Raw genomic sequence first — 18,230 nt, 5'->3', positions numbered from 1 at the left:
CTTCCTGCCTGGCCCGTCTCTTACCGTGGCTGGGATAACAGGCATTAGCAGCACACACAGCCTCTTCTGTTGAGATGAACTTTTCTGCCGAGGGTGGCCTGGAACCGAGATCCTTCCATCTCCACCTTCCATGTCGCTTGGATGTCCGGCACAGGCCATCAGTACCCAGCTCCTTTATATATTACTTGAAGTTGCTGCATGTTGGTGTTCATTTCTGGAGTCCAATGTACCACTCTGATGATGCACGTTACGTTACACAGTGATGGAAACAGGGTCATCTCAAATACCCACCATTCGTGGGTGGTGAGATCATTGGAAACCTCATCTTTCGGCAGTGAGTGAGAAATGCACGCTTCAGTGCCCTTCTAATGGCGGCATTGAGGGCGGGCGGGACCACACCTTTAATTCCCCCAGCTCAGAGGAGGTGAAGGCAGAACCAGACCCTAAATCTCCCTGGCTGCCTCTCCCCCTCCCTTCCTCCCTCCCCTCCCCCCCCCCCGTGCTTCTTCCAGCCTGACTGGGCCGTAGCAGGTGCCAGGTCAGCCAGCAGGGCTGGGGCTGGGGCCAGGGACTGACTGACCCGCAGAGGGAGTACATGAGGGGCTGCTGGGCCCAGGCTGAGCTCCTCTGGATTGCGGAGTGCAGGCTGCTCTTCCAGGGCTTGGAGAGCCCCTGCTGCTCCCGCCACCAGAGGTGGTCTGGCTCTGGTGCTAGGTATGCAGTGTAGCTCTCCCCAGGGGCCATCCATCCTGGTTTTCCACACTCCCACAGCACCGGATCTGCCCACTGAGTGCTTTGGGCTTTATATATCATCACGGCGTGCGTGTTCCTATCTCACACAGTTTAGCCCTTAATGCTTTAATTTCTCTCCCGGTGTGCCTGCTAGGAGACACCAAGAGAAATAAAGCACCCACTGGAATAAATAGAGAGGGTTGTGGGAGTCCTGCCCTGAAAAAGAGGAGATCAGGGACAGGGGGCGTCTGTTTTCCCTCCCCTCCTGGCGAGGAGAAGGAGCAAGGCTTCCTTCACTGATCTATTTCCCCGATGGCCGCTTCCAGTGACAACAGGAATATTAATAAACTAAAAGCCCGGTGGACACCAGTGGCTCACGCCTATCATCCTAGCTACTCAGAAGACTGAGAGCTGAGGATTGCGCTTCAAAGACAGCCAGAGCAAGAAAGTCTATGAGACTCTTATTTCCAGGTAATCTCCAAAAAGCCAGAAGTGGTGCTGTGGCTCAAGTGGTAGAGTGCTAGCCTTGAGCAAAAGAAGCTCGGGGACAGTGCCCAGGCCCAGAGTTCAAAGCCTCAGGACTGGCAGCAAAAAATAAAAGGCAAACTGAGAGCTGACCCACCTCTAACAACACTCTGCACCAGGCACCTCATGCTCCCATCACACCCCAGTTCTGTTGACACCTCTCGGAAGTGGGCGCTCCTGTGTCCACTCGACTGACGAGGAAACTGAAGCTCTGAGGAAACGCCACTGCTACGACAGGGCTAAAGTGGGGAGACTTGAACCTAAGCAGGCTCTTGGCCGTGGTGGAGGTGCTGAATTATCTCCATGTCCGCCTCCTTGCACATGTCTCCCGTCCCTGGCCTGGATGAAAACCCGCCCCTCAGATCTGGTGTGTGGAGCCTGGAAAAGATCGGGGTGGCGGGGTGGGAGGGGGTGTCTCTGCGTACCATCTCCTCTCCTCCCTGCCCCCCCCCCGTTCCCCTGCCTCAAATAGTCAACTGCTTCTACACAAAACGTCTCTTGAGTTATCTCTTGTATGTGGTGAGCCTCAGTCTGGGATTTTAATTGAAGGGCTGGAGAAGATTAAAAGAAAGAGGGAAAGGTGGTTTTGCTCAGCCTCCTGACTCCTGGATGGGAAAGAGGCAGCAGGAACTGCGGGCCTGGTAGCAGAGCCACAAGTCTGGGCAGCCTGGGCCTGAGGGGATGGGAGGGGGAAGCCCCAGCTGGAGAAGGCGCAGAGGGCCCATCACCCCACACAGGACGCAGCTGGGTACCGCTGACCTTCAGGAACCCTGCCTCCAGCGAGAGCTTGCCCGGCTCGGTGACCCACGCAAGCCAAGGCAGCCATGCCCACCTCGCCCTTGGCCTTCACAGAACACCAGCCTCTGAGCAAGGAAGCCAATCCTTTTCCTTCACAAGTTCTTATTCCAGTAATCTTTGCATGGATATATGAGCATATAAATGTATGTAATACACTTTGATCATAGATTACTTTATATTCTATTACTCAATCCTTTGTTTCTCTTTTTTCAAAGAGTTTTTAGTTGATTTCCTTATGCATTATTTATTTTACTTATTTATTTTTACTTTTTGGCTGTCCTGGGCCTTGGACCCAGGGCCTGGGTGCTGTCCCTGAGCCTCTTTGTGCTTGAGGCTACCACTTGAGCCACAGCACCACTTCTGGCTTTTTCTGAGTAGTTTGTTGGAGATGAGAGTCTCACAGACTTTCTTGCCTGGGCTGGCTTCAAATCTCAACCCTCAGATCTCAGCCTTCTGAGTAGCTAGAATGACAGGCGTGAGCCACCAGCTCCCAGCTTCATTATGCAATTTTCACACACACACACACACACATACACACACACACATAATGTACTATTACTCTATTATATTCACCCCTGCCAACCTCTCCTTCCCCTCTCCCTCTACTTACTGACCCAACAATCCTTTGTTACAATCATATATATTATATACAATCATATATTATATATGATTATATAATATACATACACTTTGTATGTATCATATCAATGTATATATGTAGACATACATGTGTATTATATATAATTTATATTAAAATCACATATATTATGTATGATATATTTTGTCATATATATTACATTTTATATAATTATATATTACATATAATCATATATATTCTATATATGTATATATACTGTGTATTATATATTTGTGGGATACATATGTACCTATATATAAATACTGTCCCTCTCTACAATCATATACAGTCAGGCATTCTGCATATGAGAGAGAACATGTGACATTTGTCTTTCCAAGTCTGGCTTATGTCACTGAAAGATGTTTTCTGGTTCTGTCACATCTTCCTGCAAATGTCATCATTTCTTTCTTCTTTAATCTGCCATTGTGTGAATGTGTCGCATGCGTCGCACTTGTTTTATCTGCCCTTGGTTGGTGGGCCCCGAGGCTGATCCCATATCTTGGCTACTGTAATCAGTGCTGCTGTAATGCTTGTGTGCCGGTCTCTCAGTTCCTCTGGATGCCCCAGTGCGGTACAGCAGAATGGTGCAGCACTTCTATTTTTACTTTCTTGAGGAACCTCGGGGCCGACTTCCATAGTGGCTGCACTCATCAACATTCCCACCAATCATAGCTCCCAGGCTTCCCTTCCCAAAGCCTCCTTGCCAGAAATTCTGGCATTCTTCATGATGGCCATTCTGACTGGGATAAGATGGAATCTCAGTGTTGCTTTGATTTGCACTTTCTTTTGGCCAAGGAAATGATGAGGTTTGCAGGAAAGCATAATGGAACTGGAGAACATCATATTCGTGAGATGTCAGATGAGAAAGATGACTATCACATGTTTTCTCTCATATGCAGAATATACACACTAATGTATATGATATATTATGTGTATTTGTAATGACATATTCATAATGATATATTTGTGTGTATGATTGTATATGATTGTAGAGAGGGGCTGTATTTATCTATTTTTGAGTATATATTCTACAATTAGTGGCACAGCTAACCAAAGAATGACAGGTTTGGAGATTTCTCTTTGGAGATTCCTCCAGAAATCTTCAGGAGCTTGGCTCCTCTACCAGGGCCGCAGACATTTTACAGAGTGGTCTGTGGAGGGGGAGGGGGGGGACAGACACTTGTATACCACAGGACATTTAACCTTGATACTGACCTCTGCCCACTAGCTGCCACCATGCAGACGGCCCAACCCATTATGACAGCAGACGACCTCAGGGCATGGGTCACCGTGAGGGAGGGGGGACTGGTCATTTGGGGGGGGAGGGGAACTGGTTACTGTGGGGGAGGACTGGTCATTGGGGGAGGGAAACTGGTCACTGGGGGGAGGTGGGCTGGCCATTGTGGGGGATGGGGACTGGTCACTGTGGCCTGGGCTGTGGTCCAGGCCACCCATCCCTCACTCTCAGTCCATAGAGATCCAGAACTTGGGGTAGGAGGACACAGGGGGGCCCCCTCCCCGTGTCCCCACCACACTGCCAATCAGACCCCATGGCAGGGCTCCCTGTGAGATACCCTGAAGACTCCCACTGAGCCCTTTCCACCTCCACTGCTTTCACAGGGCCCATGGTATCATCGCCCGTGGTATTGTCCCTGGCCCTCGGGCTGCAGGTCCGCCCTTCCCTCCCATCCAGTGGCTCCATGAAGGGGGTCCAGCAGCGATGGACGGAACACAGGTGCAGCCCCTGAGAGGCCTTGGGGTCCAGGCCTCCCTGTCTGCCTTCATCCACTGCCTGTACCCCAAAAAGGCCAAGGCTAGAGGAAGCCAGAGACTGCTCACCCACAAGGCCTCTGGACCCCGGAGAGGTCAAATGTCTTGTGCAAGGTCAGAGCACCGTTACTAAATCCAATCATAAAATTTGAATTTTCTGAATCCCAACCTAAGAGGCTTTTTTATACTTTAGATATATATAAATTTTAAGAATAAACAAATAAGTCACCTGGGCCGTGGGGGCTCACACCTGTAATCCTGGCTGCTCAGGGGAATGAGCTCTGAAGATCGTGGTTCAAAGCCAGTCCAGGGAAGGAAAGCACGTGAGACCCTAATCTCCAATTAGCCACCAGAAAACCAGAAGTGGCCTGTGGCTCAAGTGGTAGAGTGCTAGCCTTGAGTGTAAAAGCTCAGGGATAGCGCCCAGGATGGGAGTTCAAGCCCCAGGACCTGTGCAAGAATAGAGGACACAACTCTCCATCTCCCCTAGGGTGTCACTTTTGTCCCCTGCAGGCCTCACTAAGGTGGTCACAGGCCACCCTCCTGGTCCCTCCCTGGGCCTGGACGCCGGGCAGGCCTGCACAGCACAGGCCTCTTGCTCCAGGGACCTTGAGCCAATAGATTCGGAGGCAGCGCCATCTGGTGTTCAGAGTGGGGTCGGCGCCTCCACACCTGCAGCCCCGGGCTCTTGGGGTGCTGGGTTCTGACAAGGGGTGCGGCTTTAGAGTGGGGGTGGTGAGGGGAACAAAAAGGAAAAGGAAACCTTCAGAGACGTTCCCTCCGAAACATTAGCGAGATGTCTGGGGTTTGTTCCAGCAGATACAGATCTGGCTCTTCCGGCTTCTAGCATTTGATTTTTTTTTAAGTGATAAACACAGATGTTTTTAATCGATAAGAATTATTTTAACTTTAAAGGGGAAATTGATGGGAGATGATGAGGGTGTCTTGACACAGAAGAAGGCCTGAGCAACTCCTTTGGGCTTTTTAATAGGTAAAAACGGGAACAAGTGAAACTTAAGGAAAGCATGGGGTGGGAAAGGCAGGCGGGAGGCGTTGCTGTGAGCCAGCACCAAGGCTGCTCCACGCTGTCTCCCAGCCCCGCCCCCGACCACTCACCCCCCCAATCCCCCCACCACCACCCACCCACCCTACCACCACCACCCACCCACCCACCCCCAGCAGCCCCGGCCCAGGGCTCTGTCCCCTCCTGTCCCCTCCTCTGTCCTTGCCCACCTCTCTCTCCTCCACCCATCTGGCTGCCGCCTCCCCTCCCTCCCTTCTCCTCTCCCCTTTCCTCCACTTTACAATTGTCCTCTCTGTGCTCTGCTAGCCAGGGTCAACTTGGGACTTAAAATATGAAATGGGAAATTCCAGACATTAAAGAGGAAACCCTGTAGGTATGAAATCGCCTGTCCCACCTTGTCTGGGATTCAAACTCGGATCCACTCAGTCTGTGGTAGCATCAAGGCCCTACCCACCGCTTATAGTGAATTGCTGTCGCGTGCTATGTTTTTAAATCTGGGAGAACTTTGGGGGGGGGTGTTAAAGGACCCCTGAGAACAATCAAGATCATGGACGAGAACCCTCCCCGCTTTGCACAAACTTCCCTGTACCTCAGATTTCACTGTCTAAGATTCATTCATTCGGCTTCAGGCTTTAATCCCCAATTACCCGTAAATCTCCCAGGCTGGCTGGCAGTGTCTAGGGGCTGGGGTCATCCATTAGGGCCTTATCTCCCTCCGACACCTCGAGGGAACGGCTGACAGCCTTTCCCAGAGCTAGCCTTAATAGGGGAGAGGGAGATAAATGTGGGGCTCCCTGGGAACCCGGCAGCCAAGGGAAGATACTCCAGGAGATAGCGTGGCAACTAACATTTATTGAGGCATTATGCTAATAAGAAAAAGAAAAATAGCTACCTCTTAACTGACTGCTTCAACCTGTCAGGTTCCATGCTGTGCTTTTTACTTATGGGGGGATAATTTATGGAGGCACCTGTGTGCGCCTCCCTCCTGGTTCTAAAGGTCTCAGGAGATCAAGGGGGATTTCAAAGCGTGAAGCCCAGCCCCAGACGGGCCTCCTTCCGTCTGCCTGTAACCAAGGACCCAGGCCCCTCCCAGCTCCTGCACCCACGTTTTTTTTAGGGTGCGCCCATCATTATGCTCTGGGTCCAAGATGGCAGCAGCATCTGCATTCCAGGCCATGAAATGGAAGCCAAGAAGGGTGAGAACAGCGGCGGGTGACCGGTGCCTGGAAGCAGCTTCTAGAAGAGCCCAGCCACGTGTCCTCCCTCGATGGCTTTGGGCAGAACTACACGGCCCCGCCCCGCCGTGAGTGAGCTGCTGAATGTCAGCGCTCTTCCTGCCAGGTCCCCCAAAGCAGTCATCCCGCTGACCTGAGAGGTGGAGGTTTGTCATGGGTGTTTCTTTTCAAATAGGGGAGGTATCGGGGCTCCATGGCAAGGTCAGGAAGATAAGTCAGGGTCAGTCCAGACGCAACAGCAACCCCACGTGTGTTCTGTTCAGGAGGCCGAGGAGACCCCGGCTGGAGGAGCCAAGGAGGGAGCACCAGCACTCAGCACAGGGACTCGAGCCAGAAGGAAACACAGCAGCCACAGAGACTGGAAAACAAATCTGGAGAGATGCAGTCCCTCCCTCACCCTGCTCCCCGGGAAACAGGCGCAGGGCCCCCCTTCATTTATAAACGGCAGCTTCCATTTTCTCTCCATTGCATCTTTGGGGATTGGCAGGGAACGGCCTAAACGCATCTGTGATAGTTTTCTCCACCCTCCAGCTAACAAGAGCCTAGAGCCAGATCTAATTTGATTGAAACACTAGTGGGTTCCTTGGGCATTTCTTGCACTGAGGGTGGCGGGGCAGGGGACAGTGCTGGGAGGTGACAGGCCACTGTCCTCCTGTCTCAGGAGCTGAGCATAATCACAGGTTTTGATCACCCACCCGGAACCAAATGGCACAGATGGGCTTAGACTGGCACCCAGCTCTCTCTTTCCCCAGAGTTAATGTCTTTGCCCGAGGACAAGCTGAATGAAAAGGAAGAGAAGTTTATTTAACTCTGGGTTCCTGAGCTGTGGGGGCCCAGCGGGGAGGGGGGGGGTCTGCACAGCTCTGGCATTGCACAGCAATGGCAGGAGTGCCAGTGGGGTAGGCCACGGGGCCGGACAGGAAGCCAGAGAGCAAGACAGGCAGACGGGTAGACAGACAAACCGACACAGAAAAGAGGGAGCGGAGACAGCAAAAAAAAAAAAAAAAAAAAAAACAGTGGGGCGGGGAGCACACATGTCCCTCCGGGAAGAACAGACGAATCTGAGTGGCTGCGGCAACAGATATTCACTGAAGACAGAGTCCAAATGTGCACATGCACATACATGCACATGCACATGCACATGGGTTTTGAGTGTGAGCACACAGGTGCATGCAGGCTTGTTCAACAAGGAAGGTGCTGCCAGGCTGTCGACGCTTTTCCCTCTTCCACCAAACACTTGACAATAGGCTGGCTCCCAGGAAGCAGAGCTTGGGGACAGCCCTTCCCACCGCCAGGCCCCACCAAGGCCTCCAAACAGGCACTGGGGCTTGTGGTCACGCCCATCATCCCAACCGTTCAGGAGGCTGAGATCCAAGGATGGCCTGTCAAAGCCAGCCCAGGCAGGGAAGCCCATGAAACTCTTATCTCCAATTAACCACCAAAAAGCCAGAAGTGGAACTGTGGCTCAAGTAGTAGAGTGCTGGTTTTGAGCACAAAAGCTCAGGGACAGCACCCAGGCCCCGAGTTCAAGCCCCTGGATGCCCCCACACACACACACACACAAACCCACCAAAGGTGCCTGGATGGCATAGGTTCGCCATGGATTTTGAGGCAGGAAAGGCACCTTCATGGGGACCCTCTGCTGTCTTGGGGATGACAGTAGACAAGACTCAGGTTGCCAGGCTGTTTTCATGACCTGTGCATTCGCACAGCATAAAGCCATGCAAATCTGATGAGCGGCAGGGAGAAGACATGCAGCAGGCCCGCGTCACTTTCCCACATCAACAGATGTTTTCCCTGATGCCTCAAAGCACAAACACCCTGTCCAGAAGGCCAGCTTCCCCTCTGCCCACTGGCCCTCCCCAGACACCAGCCATGGGTGACAGCCCTGCCCTCCCGAGAGCCCCCGACCTGTAGGCCCAAGGCCGTGTCTTCACTCCATAGAACCTTCTGGCTCCAGCTCCTTGGAAGAGGTAGACAGCAGTGACTGGTAGGATGGGTAGGAATCATGTCACTGGTTGGTGGTCCGGAGCTTAGTCTCTGCAATTCAGGGCCTGCGCACTTGCTGAGGTCGGCGCCATAATACCCAGGTGCTCATGCTAGAGAGGTGGTAGCTGGCGTCTTCCACTTCCTCCCCACGCCTAGATCTCTCCCACGCGCCTCCCCAACACTCGGCCCCAACTGCTGTGGCTGCTGCATTGGAGAAGCCTTCCTAAGGGGCCTCTGTTTCCAGACTGATCCTCTTTGGTTCATCTTCCATACTGAGGGTGCAGAGGCCCACCCCCAGAACTCCAGCTCCAGCATGGTCCTCTCCCACAACCCCACACCCCACATCAGGTCTCCACTTCAGTCCACTGGGCGGCAAAGGGCATCGCGACAGGAGGATTACAGCTTGAGGCCAGCCTGGGCACAAAAGTTCATGGCTTCTTTTCAGCCACTAGCTGGGCAAGCAGACCACTCCTTTTATTCTGGCAACGCAGAAGGCTGATTGTGGTTCCGGGCCAGCCGAGGCCAAAACAAAACAAGTTCATAAGATTTCTGTTGAGACAGAAGTTTGGCATGGTGGTGCGTGCCTGTTATTCTAGCCACCGCAATAAGTCTAAAATAGGAGGACTGCAGCCCAGGCAGGGGCCTAGGTAAAAAGCAAGACTCTATCTCAAAATAACCAGTGCAAAATTAGGTGCTGAAGGCCTGTGTCAGTAGGAGAACACCTACACAGCAACCTAAGGCCTGAGTTCAAACCCCACAACCGCCAGGCTGTGCTAGACATAAAGAATCTACAATGATAGTAATCATAAATCAATGGAGTCTTGGAAAATAAGATTGCTTTATGTATGCCGTTGCCTTGGATTATGGGCTTTGTGTCTACTTTATTTTTGAGAAACATAAGTAGTTTTGCTTCCCATTTGGGCATTACGTTAAAAACAAAAAGGCGACTAAAAGTATCTACTTAGAATAAATCTTGGCCAGGTGTTGTGGCTCACACCTGTAATCCCTAGCTACTGAGGAGGCTGAGCTCTCTTAGAATAGAGGTTCAAAGCCAGCTCTGGCAGAAAAGTCTGTGAGACTCTTATCTCCATCTGACCAGTACAAAGCCAGAAGTGGAGGGCTGGCTTCAGTGACAGAGTGCCAGCCACCTGCAAAAAGCAAGAAAATCAAACAAAAACTGACAAACAAGAGCAGGCACGTGTGCAAGGCCTGGACTTCAAGCCGTAGTACTGGCACAAATAAAATGAATTCCTTCAGGTGTCCAACAATACACTGTACGGGGGCTCACGTAAGCCCCGCCTGTAATAACCTGTGGTGGGGGGCACAAGAAGGCCCACCCCGTGTTGTCATCACTGGGATCCTGCCCTACCCCCAGCCTGCAGGCAGCCAGGGGAGATAAGAGGGCAGGATTTCTAGGAGAAGAAAAAGAGAGCCAAGAAAGCAAGGCTCCAGGAGGTGCTCCGTGGAGCCGAGCAGTGCCCGGGTTCCCCTCAGGCCTGAGGGGAGCCTGGGCCTGCGGACAGGAAAGGCTCAGCCTGAGCCTGTGGTGCAGAAAAACCTGACCCAGGCCTGTGGATGGAGGAGGCTCGAGTCTGGGCCTACAGAGAATGGAGGCTGGAGCGGCCTAGCTCTGGGCCGGAAGGGAGGAGAGGCCTGCAGATCGAGGCCTGCTGAGAGCCAGAGGGCGGAGGACACCGGACAGAGAGGAGCCGAGCGGAGCAGAGCAGAGAAGAGCCTGAGGCCTGCTGAGGGGCCCCGAGACTGAGGCCTGTGGGAAAGTCCGAAGCCTGGTGCCTATTGAAGCCAGAGCAGACACAGAGAGCAGAGCGGAGGCCCATGGAGAACCGAGGCCCGTGGAAAGCGGAGGCCCGTGGAGAGCAGACTCCCGTGTAGAGCCACGTAGAAAGTGGAGTCCCTCAGAGAGGGGAGAGGCATATGAAGAACAGAGGCCTGTGGAGAACAGGAGGCCTGCAGAGGCTGTGGACAGGAAGAAAGGAAAGAAACTCGTCTACTGGAGGCTGCAACTGCTCCTAGCTCTGGGGTAGCTAGGAGCAAGGCAGTTGCAAACTGAATAATAAAACTCATTTGTCACCTTTAACAGTGCTCGGCGGATTTTCTTGTTCCCCAGAATAAAACACCGCCCACCATCAATACACTGCATGGGGCTCGGGTAAGCCCCGCCCCCATCAATACATTGTACGGGGTTCACATAAGCCCCGCCCCATCAGTACACTGTATGGGGCTTCACATAAGCCCCGCCCCCATCAATACACTGTATGGGGGGTCACTTAAGCCCCGCCCCCATCAATACACTGTATGGGGGTTCACATAAGCCCCGCCCCATCAATACACTGTATGGGGGTTCACATAAGCCCCGCCCCCATCAATACACTGTATGGGGCTCGCCTAAGCCCCGCCCAGCCAGCCCTGCTCCCTGGCGTCAGCATGGCACCGGCCGGAGCCTTGGTGACACTCTCTGCTCAGCACCGGGCTTGTCTAGCTTCGGACACTAGAAGTCCTCCAGGCTGAGGTGACACCTGGGACATGTTGGCTATCCACGAAGGGCCAGGAGCTCAGTGCTTTGAGCTCAAGTCGTCTCTTGTGAGAGGGCCGGGAGCAGGAACAGAGGGGAGACCCCCGGAGCAGGGATTGTGGGGCCCCTGCCCCGTGCACGCCCCATCTCTTAGTATTTTGACATGTTCTTCAGTCAGCACAAGAACTGACTGGTGTTACAGCAGAACGCTCGGCAGTGCTTGCTCTGCTGGGAGGCCTGTCTGCTCAGGGGCTGGATTGCTTCAACTGGGATCTGGGAGGCTGAGGCAGCGGGATCATGAGTTCCATGATGGCGGGGGCTCCAGGGATCCTGTCCCAGCACAGGAAAGCAACAACAAAAAGTTTGCCTTTGGGATAAAAGGGCATGTTCTTTCAGAAAACAGACAGGTCTCAGTCACACACTGTCAGCAACAGGCATGGGGTTGGAGTGGGGTCCCGGGGCTTGAACTCAGGACCTGGGCACCATTCTTGAGTTCTATTTTGCTCAAGACAGGCACTCTACCACCACTTGAGCTACAGCTCTACTTCTGGCTAGTTAATTGGAGATGAGTCTCACAGCTTTTTCTGCCTGGGATTAACTTTGAACCGCAATCCTCAGGTCTCAGCCTCCTGTGCAGTTCGGTGGCTAGTGAGGAGCAGCCATGCCACTTCGCCGTACCTAAAAACAATGCTAAGAAAACCAGGAAGGGAGGGATGGCTAGAGGGAGGGCTGACAGCACCCACCCAAGGGCTTGCGCATGACTTTGGAAACTGGAAGACAAGGCCAGAGCCAGTGCGTCTATTAAAATGCTTTAAGTGATGCCCTTTCGAAATCTGTAAAGCAATTTTTTTCCAAGGGGGGAAAAGAAAAGCAATACGAAGGATTCCTGCGTGCAACAAACTCTGTGGAGAAACAGCACTTAAGACTACAATGGGATGTTATTTTCACCTTAGCAGAGTGTCAAGGATTATAAAGTTTGATCATATCCTGTGTTGGGGGAAAAGATACCATACATTATTCATGGTAGAATAAATTGCTCTCATCTCTATGATGAGAAATATGTCAATACCAATCAGAATGACAAAATCCCATGGCTTGTGACCCAACAAGTTTGCTTCTAGGAATTTACCCCACACATAAACCCACGGTGACCACACTGGCGGGGGGGGGGGGGGGGAGGAGAACGATGACAACAATATGCACAGAGATTGGTGAAGGAATGCAGGGGGTGAGAAGTCCCCTCCCCACCCCAGCCCTGCTCACTGAGGAGTGGCAAACCGGGAAGCCTGCAGCGTAACTGGAGCGGAATTCCCAGAGTGTGGAGGGAGCAGGGACCAGGAGACCCAGTGTTCAAGGCCAGGAGAAGATACATATCCCAGCCCAAGAAGAAATTCGCCCTGCTGTTGTCACTGTGTTCTGTCTGGGCCCTCCACACACACTGGTATGGTCCCCATCCACCCCACCCATCCATTGACTCAGCCACCAATATTTTCCCAAAGCTCCCTCACAGGTAAGACCCAGAAAATGTTTCACCATCTATGTGGGCAACCCCTAGCCCAGTCAACACACAAAACCAACTCTCCGTGTGTATGGCATTGTTTATGTAAAGACAGAATGTGGGGGGGGGAGTGGGGAACAAATAATCATCGAAGGGGTCTTTGTCAAATAATTTATAGTGGACTATTAGGTACTGTAGGGGATGGCTATGCCTTTAAGACCTGGGACGGCTGGCTGCTAGCCTGTCCCACTTCCTTCCAGGTTCTACTGGAAGAGATAGCAAACCAGCCCGCGCCTCTCGGCTGTGAGCACGTGTGTCACCATGGCGCTGGGCCTTGGGGCTGTGGTCTCCGCCTCTGCGGGAAGTTCCGTGACATCACCGTGATGGACATGCTCATTAGCATTAGTACCTGGTCAGTCCCTCCCCTTCCCTCATCATTATTGCTGTAAGTCTGTTAGCCCCTCCCTTAAATAAACAGAATGCTCATTGAAGCTTCTTGGAGAGCCCATGCACCCGTCTTCCTTGGCGAGTATAGGGAGGGGGGTGGGCATTCTCGCAACCACACGCTGACCGAGGCTAGGCTGCACGTGGACCTCGCTCCCGCAGTAATTCCTACTGGCCAGAGGATATGCGTTGAGAGCGATAGGGGACCACACAGAGAGGGCTCCTCAGGACAAGAGGTAGGACTTGCACAAGGCTGGAGCTCAGAGCTCTTCCCTCCTGTATGGCTGTCCCTGCTCAACATGAAGGTCAGAAATGGTCTCTTGGCAAATATTCCTGTTCCTGAATCAGTCCTTAGAAGCATCAAGCCCCACTAGCCACCTAACGCTACATATGGGTAAACTGAGGCTTGGGCTGTTCAGGACCACAATTCTAGAGAAACCCAGTTCTTTTCTGAACAAAAACCAAAAAGTCTCTAGGCTTTAACATGCAACCTTGGTTGTGGTTTTTTTGTTTTTTTGTTTTTTTTGTAGTTCTGGGGTTGGAACTCAAGGCTGTGTTGTTTGCTAGGTGGGTGCCCCACCACTCTTGCCCTTCTGTGTTCATTTTTGAGATAGGAATCTCAGCTGTCACCAGGGCCAGCCCAGGACCGCCATCCTACTTGAGGTGACAGGTATGTGCCAACACACTCAGCTTTTCTTGTTGAGGCTGAATTGGGGGGGGGAGGGGAGGCTGGGTACCCCAGAACTGTGATCATCTTCCTGACCTCAGCCTCCTGTTCAGATAGGCTGGGCCTAGAACTGGAACTTCTATGCCTGGGCTGGCCTAGAAGGAACTTCCTAATCTCAGCCCCCTAAGTGGCTGGAATGATGGAGCATGACTGGTTGAGATGGGGTCTCAAACTTTTTGCCCCAATTGGCCTCAAACTGTGATCTTCCTCCTGTACAGCTGGAAATGACAAGTGTGTACCACCATGCTGGGCTGAAACCACATTTTCCTTAAGCACTTTTCCGCCCAATTCAACCCCAGCCCTGCCTCCGGGAAACCTTTTCCTGTGCTAGACACATGTGAGAGGAGGCAGCTGGAGAAACACTATGGTCTTTCTAACAGGGGAGGACAACACACCATCAGTTTAATTTCTATTCATTCGTGGTGCTTATCAGAGTGAAAATATAAGCTAATTGGAGCATTAGAATTGATTAATTGAAGTAGGCTTTCGGTGTAAATACACCTGGAGACAACATTGTAAGGTAGCATTGAATTCTCTGCTAAGGTTTGGAGAAAAGCAGACCTCTGAACACAGCAATAAGGGTGGTGGGGTGTCTCCAAAACGTGGCTGCTCGTCTCCTGACACTCCAGATTCTCATGAAGAGCTGAGAGCCCGGTTACAGGATCCTCGGCCCCTAAGGAGGCTGCCCTCCTGCCCATGGGTCTTCAAGACCTCACTGCCGATTGGCTGGTCCCTGTGCTGATGGGTCCTTTAAGACCTCAGGGGTAGTCATCCGCCATGCCTCTATCCATTGCTTTCAGAAAGCAGAGATGGGAGCTCCCCCAACCACTTGTGATTCAGGATTATTTGGCTGCCTATGAGAATTGATTTGTGAATATAAATTTTAATTAAAAGCAGTAGCCCTGGGGCAGCAGGGTGGCAGGCGGGGGGCGGGGGGGGGAGAGAACCTTTTGGAGTTGAAGCTTGAAAAGGGCATCTACCGCTGGGAGGGGCGGAGAGAGCTCAAGGGCGAGCATGGCACACACACACACACACCCAGCAGCCGTGACAAGTTCGAGTTTGGGGTCCCTCATGTGCACTCTGTCAGAGGTCAGGGCCAGACAACTTAGTGGACCACTGTTCACTCTGATATGCTAGGTTTAGACATAATTGAGACGGAAAGCATCTGGATTTCCCACCTCTTTGAAAATCGCCCCACCCATGAATGAATCCCTGGGGCTTAGTCGCCTTGTCCTCAAGGGACCCCCGGGCCACCTCACACACTTCACAGAACACCTCCAGTTTCCATTATGCCACTCCCCGTTCCCAGGAGGCCACTTGAGCCTCCCTGCCAGGGGAGAGAGGGGCACTAGGGGCAAGCCTGAATCTCCCCCGAGGTCTCCTGAGAGGCATCGCCCTGGTAAACATCCTCCCCACAACTGGGGGATCCGCCTGGCCAGAAACCACAGGCTGGCTGTGTGTCCGGGCCCTGCCTGTCTCCCAGACAGCTCAAACCCTCTGGATCCTGGCGAGGTGGCTCGGGAATTAAACCTGCCGCAGATCATTGTTCTTGGTGGCAGATGCCACAAAGCACAGTGGTTAGTCCTCACTACTGTGTGTGTGCCAATTCTGGTGCTTGAACTCAGGACTTGGGTGCTGTCCCTGAGATTTTTCTTTGCTCAAGGAAAAAAGGCTACTACTTGGACCACAGCTCCACTTCTAGCTTTTTTTTTTTTTTTTTTTTTTTTTGGTGGTTCATTGGAGATAAAAAGTCTCGCAGACTTTTCTACTTAGGCTGGCTTTGAACTGTGATCCTCAGATCTCAGCCTTCTGAGTAGCTAGGATTATAGGTGTAAGCCGTCAGCACCTAGTCCACAGATCATTTTCTTGGTGGCAAGTGCCACTAACATGAAGGTTACCGTCTTTTAAGTATACATTGCCAAGTAGATTGTAACTAGATATTACAGTGTTTGGCATCTGGCAAAACTCTCTACCCATCAAACATGAATCTCCCTCTTCTCCCTCCCCCCCACCTCTAAGCCCTTAGCAGCCAACTGCCTTTTTGTGTCAAAGATTTAAACCATTTTAGATATGCGGTACCACGGGATGAACTTGTTTTTTTTTTTTCCAGAGCTGGGGACCGAACTTGGGGCCTTGCACTCGCCAGGCAGGCGCTCTTCCGCTGAGTCAGATCCCCAGCCCCTAGATCTGCGTACCACGGAAATCAGACCTTTGTCCTTTTGTGACTGGCTTGTTTCACTTAGCATGTTCTTGAGCTTCAGTCATGCAATGGAGTGACAAAATTATCTTCATTTTTTCAGGACTATTCCATTGTACCGATGCATGATGTTTATTCACTCATCCCTTGCCTGAACATCCTCAAAGAATAGAAGGTTTTGAGGGAAAGGTGTTATGAGTTGGTAGTGGTAGCCCAGCTAGTGTTTGATAAGAGATACCCCAGAAGAAGAGAAGTGGAGCGGAGCCGAACTGGGCCAGCTGGAGGAGACAGACGGAGCCAACTGGAGCCTGAGGGGGAGTCCGAAGCCTGAGGCCTGAGGGAGGGAGAGTCCGAAGCCTGAGGGGGAGTCCAGAGCTTGAGGCCTGAGGAGGAGTCGGGAGCCTGAGGCCGGCCGAGAAGCCTAAAGTCGGTGGGGAGGATTGAGGCTCAAAGCTTGAGGAGAGGCAAGGCCTACAGAAAGGAAGTTTGCTCCTCTGAAGGTCTGGAGGCTGAGGTGGTTGGAGATTAAGGTGTGGAGGTTCGGACTTCGGGTCAGGACAGGTCTCAGGTCTGGGTTCTGGGTAACTAACCGAGGACAAGGTAGTTGCAGGCTAGCATTTGGAGGTGGAGGGCTGCTCTGGTTCCAGGTTTTAGGTTGTAAATAAAATCCCTTTGTAAATAAAACCCCTTCCCACCTTAAGTTGTGCCTCGGATTATTCTTGCTCTCGGAATACAACAATGAACACTCCTTCAGTGTGTATTGGAGGGCTAATATTTCCTTGAGATGCAGTTTTGAGTATTTTGGGATAGCTACCCATCAGTAGTTGCTGGGGATGCCACTCCTAGTTAACCCATAAAGCCATCTGGAGTCTTCATTGTAAGGGGGATGAAAGCAACCCCAATCAGCAACGGCTAGCAAGTCACCCCACGAGCCCAGTTAACCCTGAGAGCTGAAAGGACAAAAAAGGGCAAAAAGGACATTCCTCCCTTTTCCTTGTCCAGAAAATACCCCTAACCTGAGATAGGAATAGATAAACAACTCTCAGGCAGCCAAGACTCCACAGGAATTCTAGTATTTTTGAAGAAAGGCTACAACTACTTCTCATGTGGAAGTTGTACCATCTCACGTTTCCAGCAACTTCTCTGCCTCCTCACAAACACTTGCTCTTTTCTGTTCTTTGGGTGACCAGTACCCATCTCTAGGGTGGGAACAAGGCAAAACAACCGAGTTGATTCAGAAGATATTTCCTATCATTCCCAGGATACTAAAGGAATTCAGCAAGACAGTCCTTAGTGTAGACATAAAGTCATGAGGTGAACATTTAAGTCTCTTGTCAAAGGAGTCTTTTCTTTTTCCCTGTTCAAGCAAAGATTGTGGAAATGACAAGGTCAGATTCTTCTAGATTCAATAATGCTTCAATCTACACCCAGAAACTATGATATGGGCGATATCACCTGTTAAGATGGGGGAGAGAATTGCCAGCCACCGCCACTCCCCCCCCCCCAGATGGATGGCTATAAAGGAAATCCCATTAAATCACAAACCTGAAGCAACAGGGAGTGTGTTGTTCCTTGTTAAGACAGACAGACAGAGAGGGAGAGGCAGAGAGAAAGGAGAGAGCAAGCTCCAATACAATTTGTTAACAGAAAGCATGAAGAACCACCTTCCAGGAGGTAACTAAATTTCCCAGCTAGTCACAAAGAAAGTTGAATAACCTGCTTATATAGCCAGAGTGGGTGGGGGCAAGGATGTCTGCACCAATCATGATAGTCTCCTTAGACTTACACCAATCATGGTATAGACCATTATGCTAAGCTTGTGTTTGAACCAATCATGGGTCTTCTGTTGGGCTGAAGTACCCTCCCCTGCCCCACCTTCCCCTCAAGTGGCAGTTATGGCAGTTGGTCTTCCGTTGAACCAGAGTCCTGGGGAAGGAGGCTTACTGCGAAGGCTTATCACTCAACAGTACTTGCGATAATATTTAACTTTCAAAAGCGTGCTTGATGACAAGTCGGGGAAAAAGCATGTAGGGCTTCTCCAACGAAGGCCAGCTACTCACGACAGGAGACGGTCAGATTTTGTGACTCAACAACCCTACGTGTGTTTGAATCTCCACTCAG

The 18,230-nt window shown here is 51.6% G+C and overlaps 1 long non-coding RNA gene across 1 annotated transcript; it reads left to right on the top strand.

Moving 5' to 3' along the window:
• The first annotated feature begins 4,812 nt into the window (after positions 1 to 4,812).
• LOC125340994 lies at positions 4,813 to 16,783 on the top strand. Its single transcript, XR_007208853.1, has 3 exons — positions 4,813 to 4,825; positions 4,910 to 4,914; positions 16,610 to 16,783. It is a non-coding gene; the product is annotated as an uncharacterized LOC125340994 (long non-coding RNA).
• Positions 16,784 to 18,230: the final 1,447 nt, after the last annotated feature.

This window comes from Perognathus longimembris, chromosome 23 (genome assembly GCF_023159225.1).
Source record: "Perognathus longimembris pacificus isolate PPM17 chromosome 23, ASM2315922v1, whole genome shotgun sequence".
In the NCBI taxonomy this organism is placed as follows: Eukaryota; Metazoa; Chordata; class Mammalia; order Rodentia; family Heteromyidae; genus Perognathus; species Perognathus longimembris.
The sequence above is the reverse complement of the archived record's forward strand: the minus strand, read 5'-3'. Positions and strand labels throughout refer to the sequence as shown.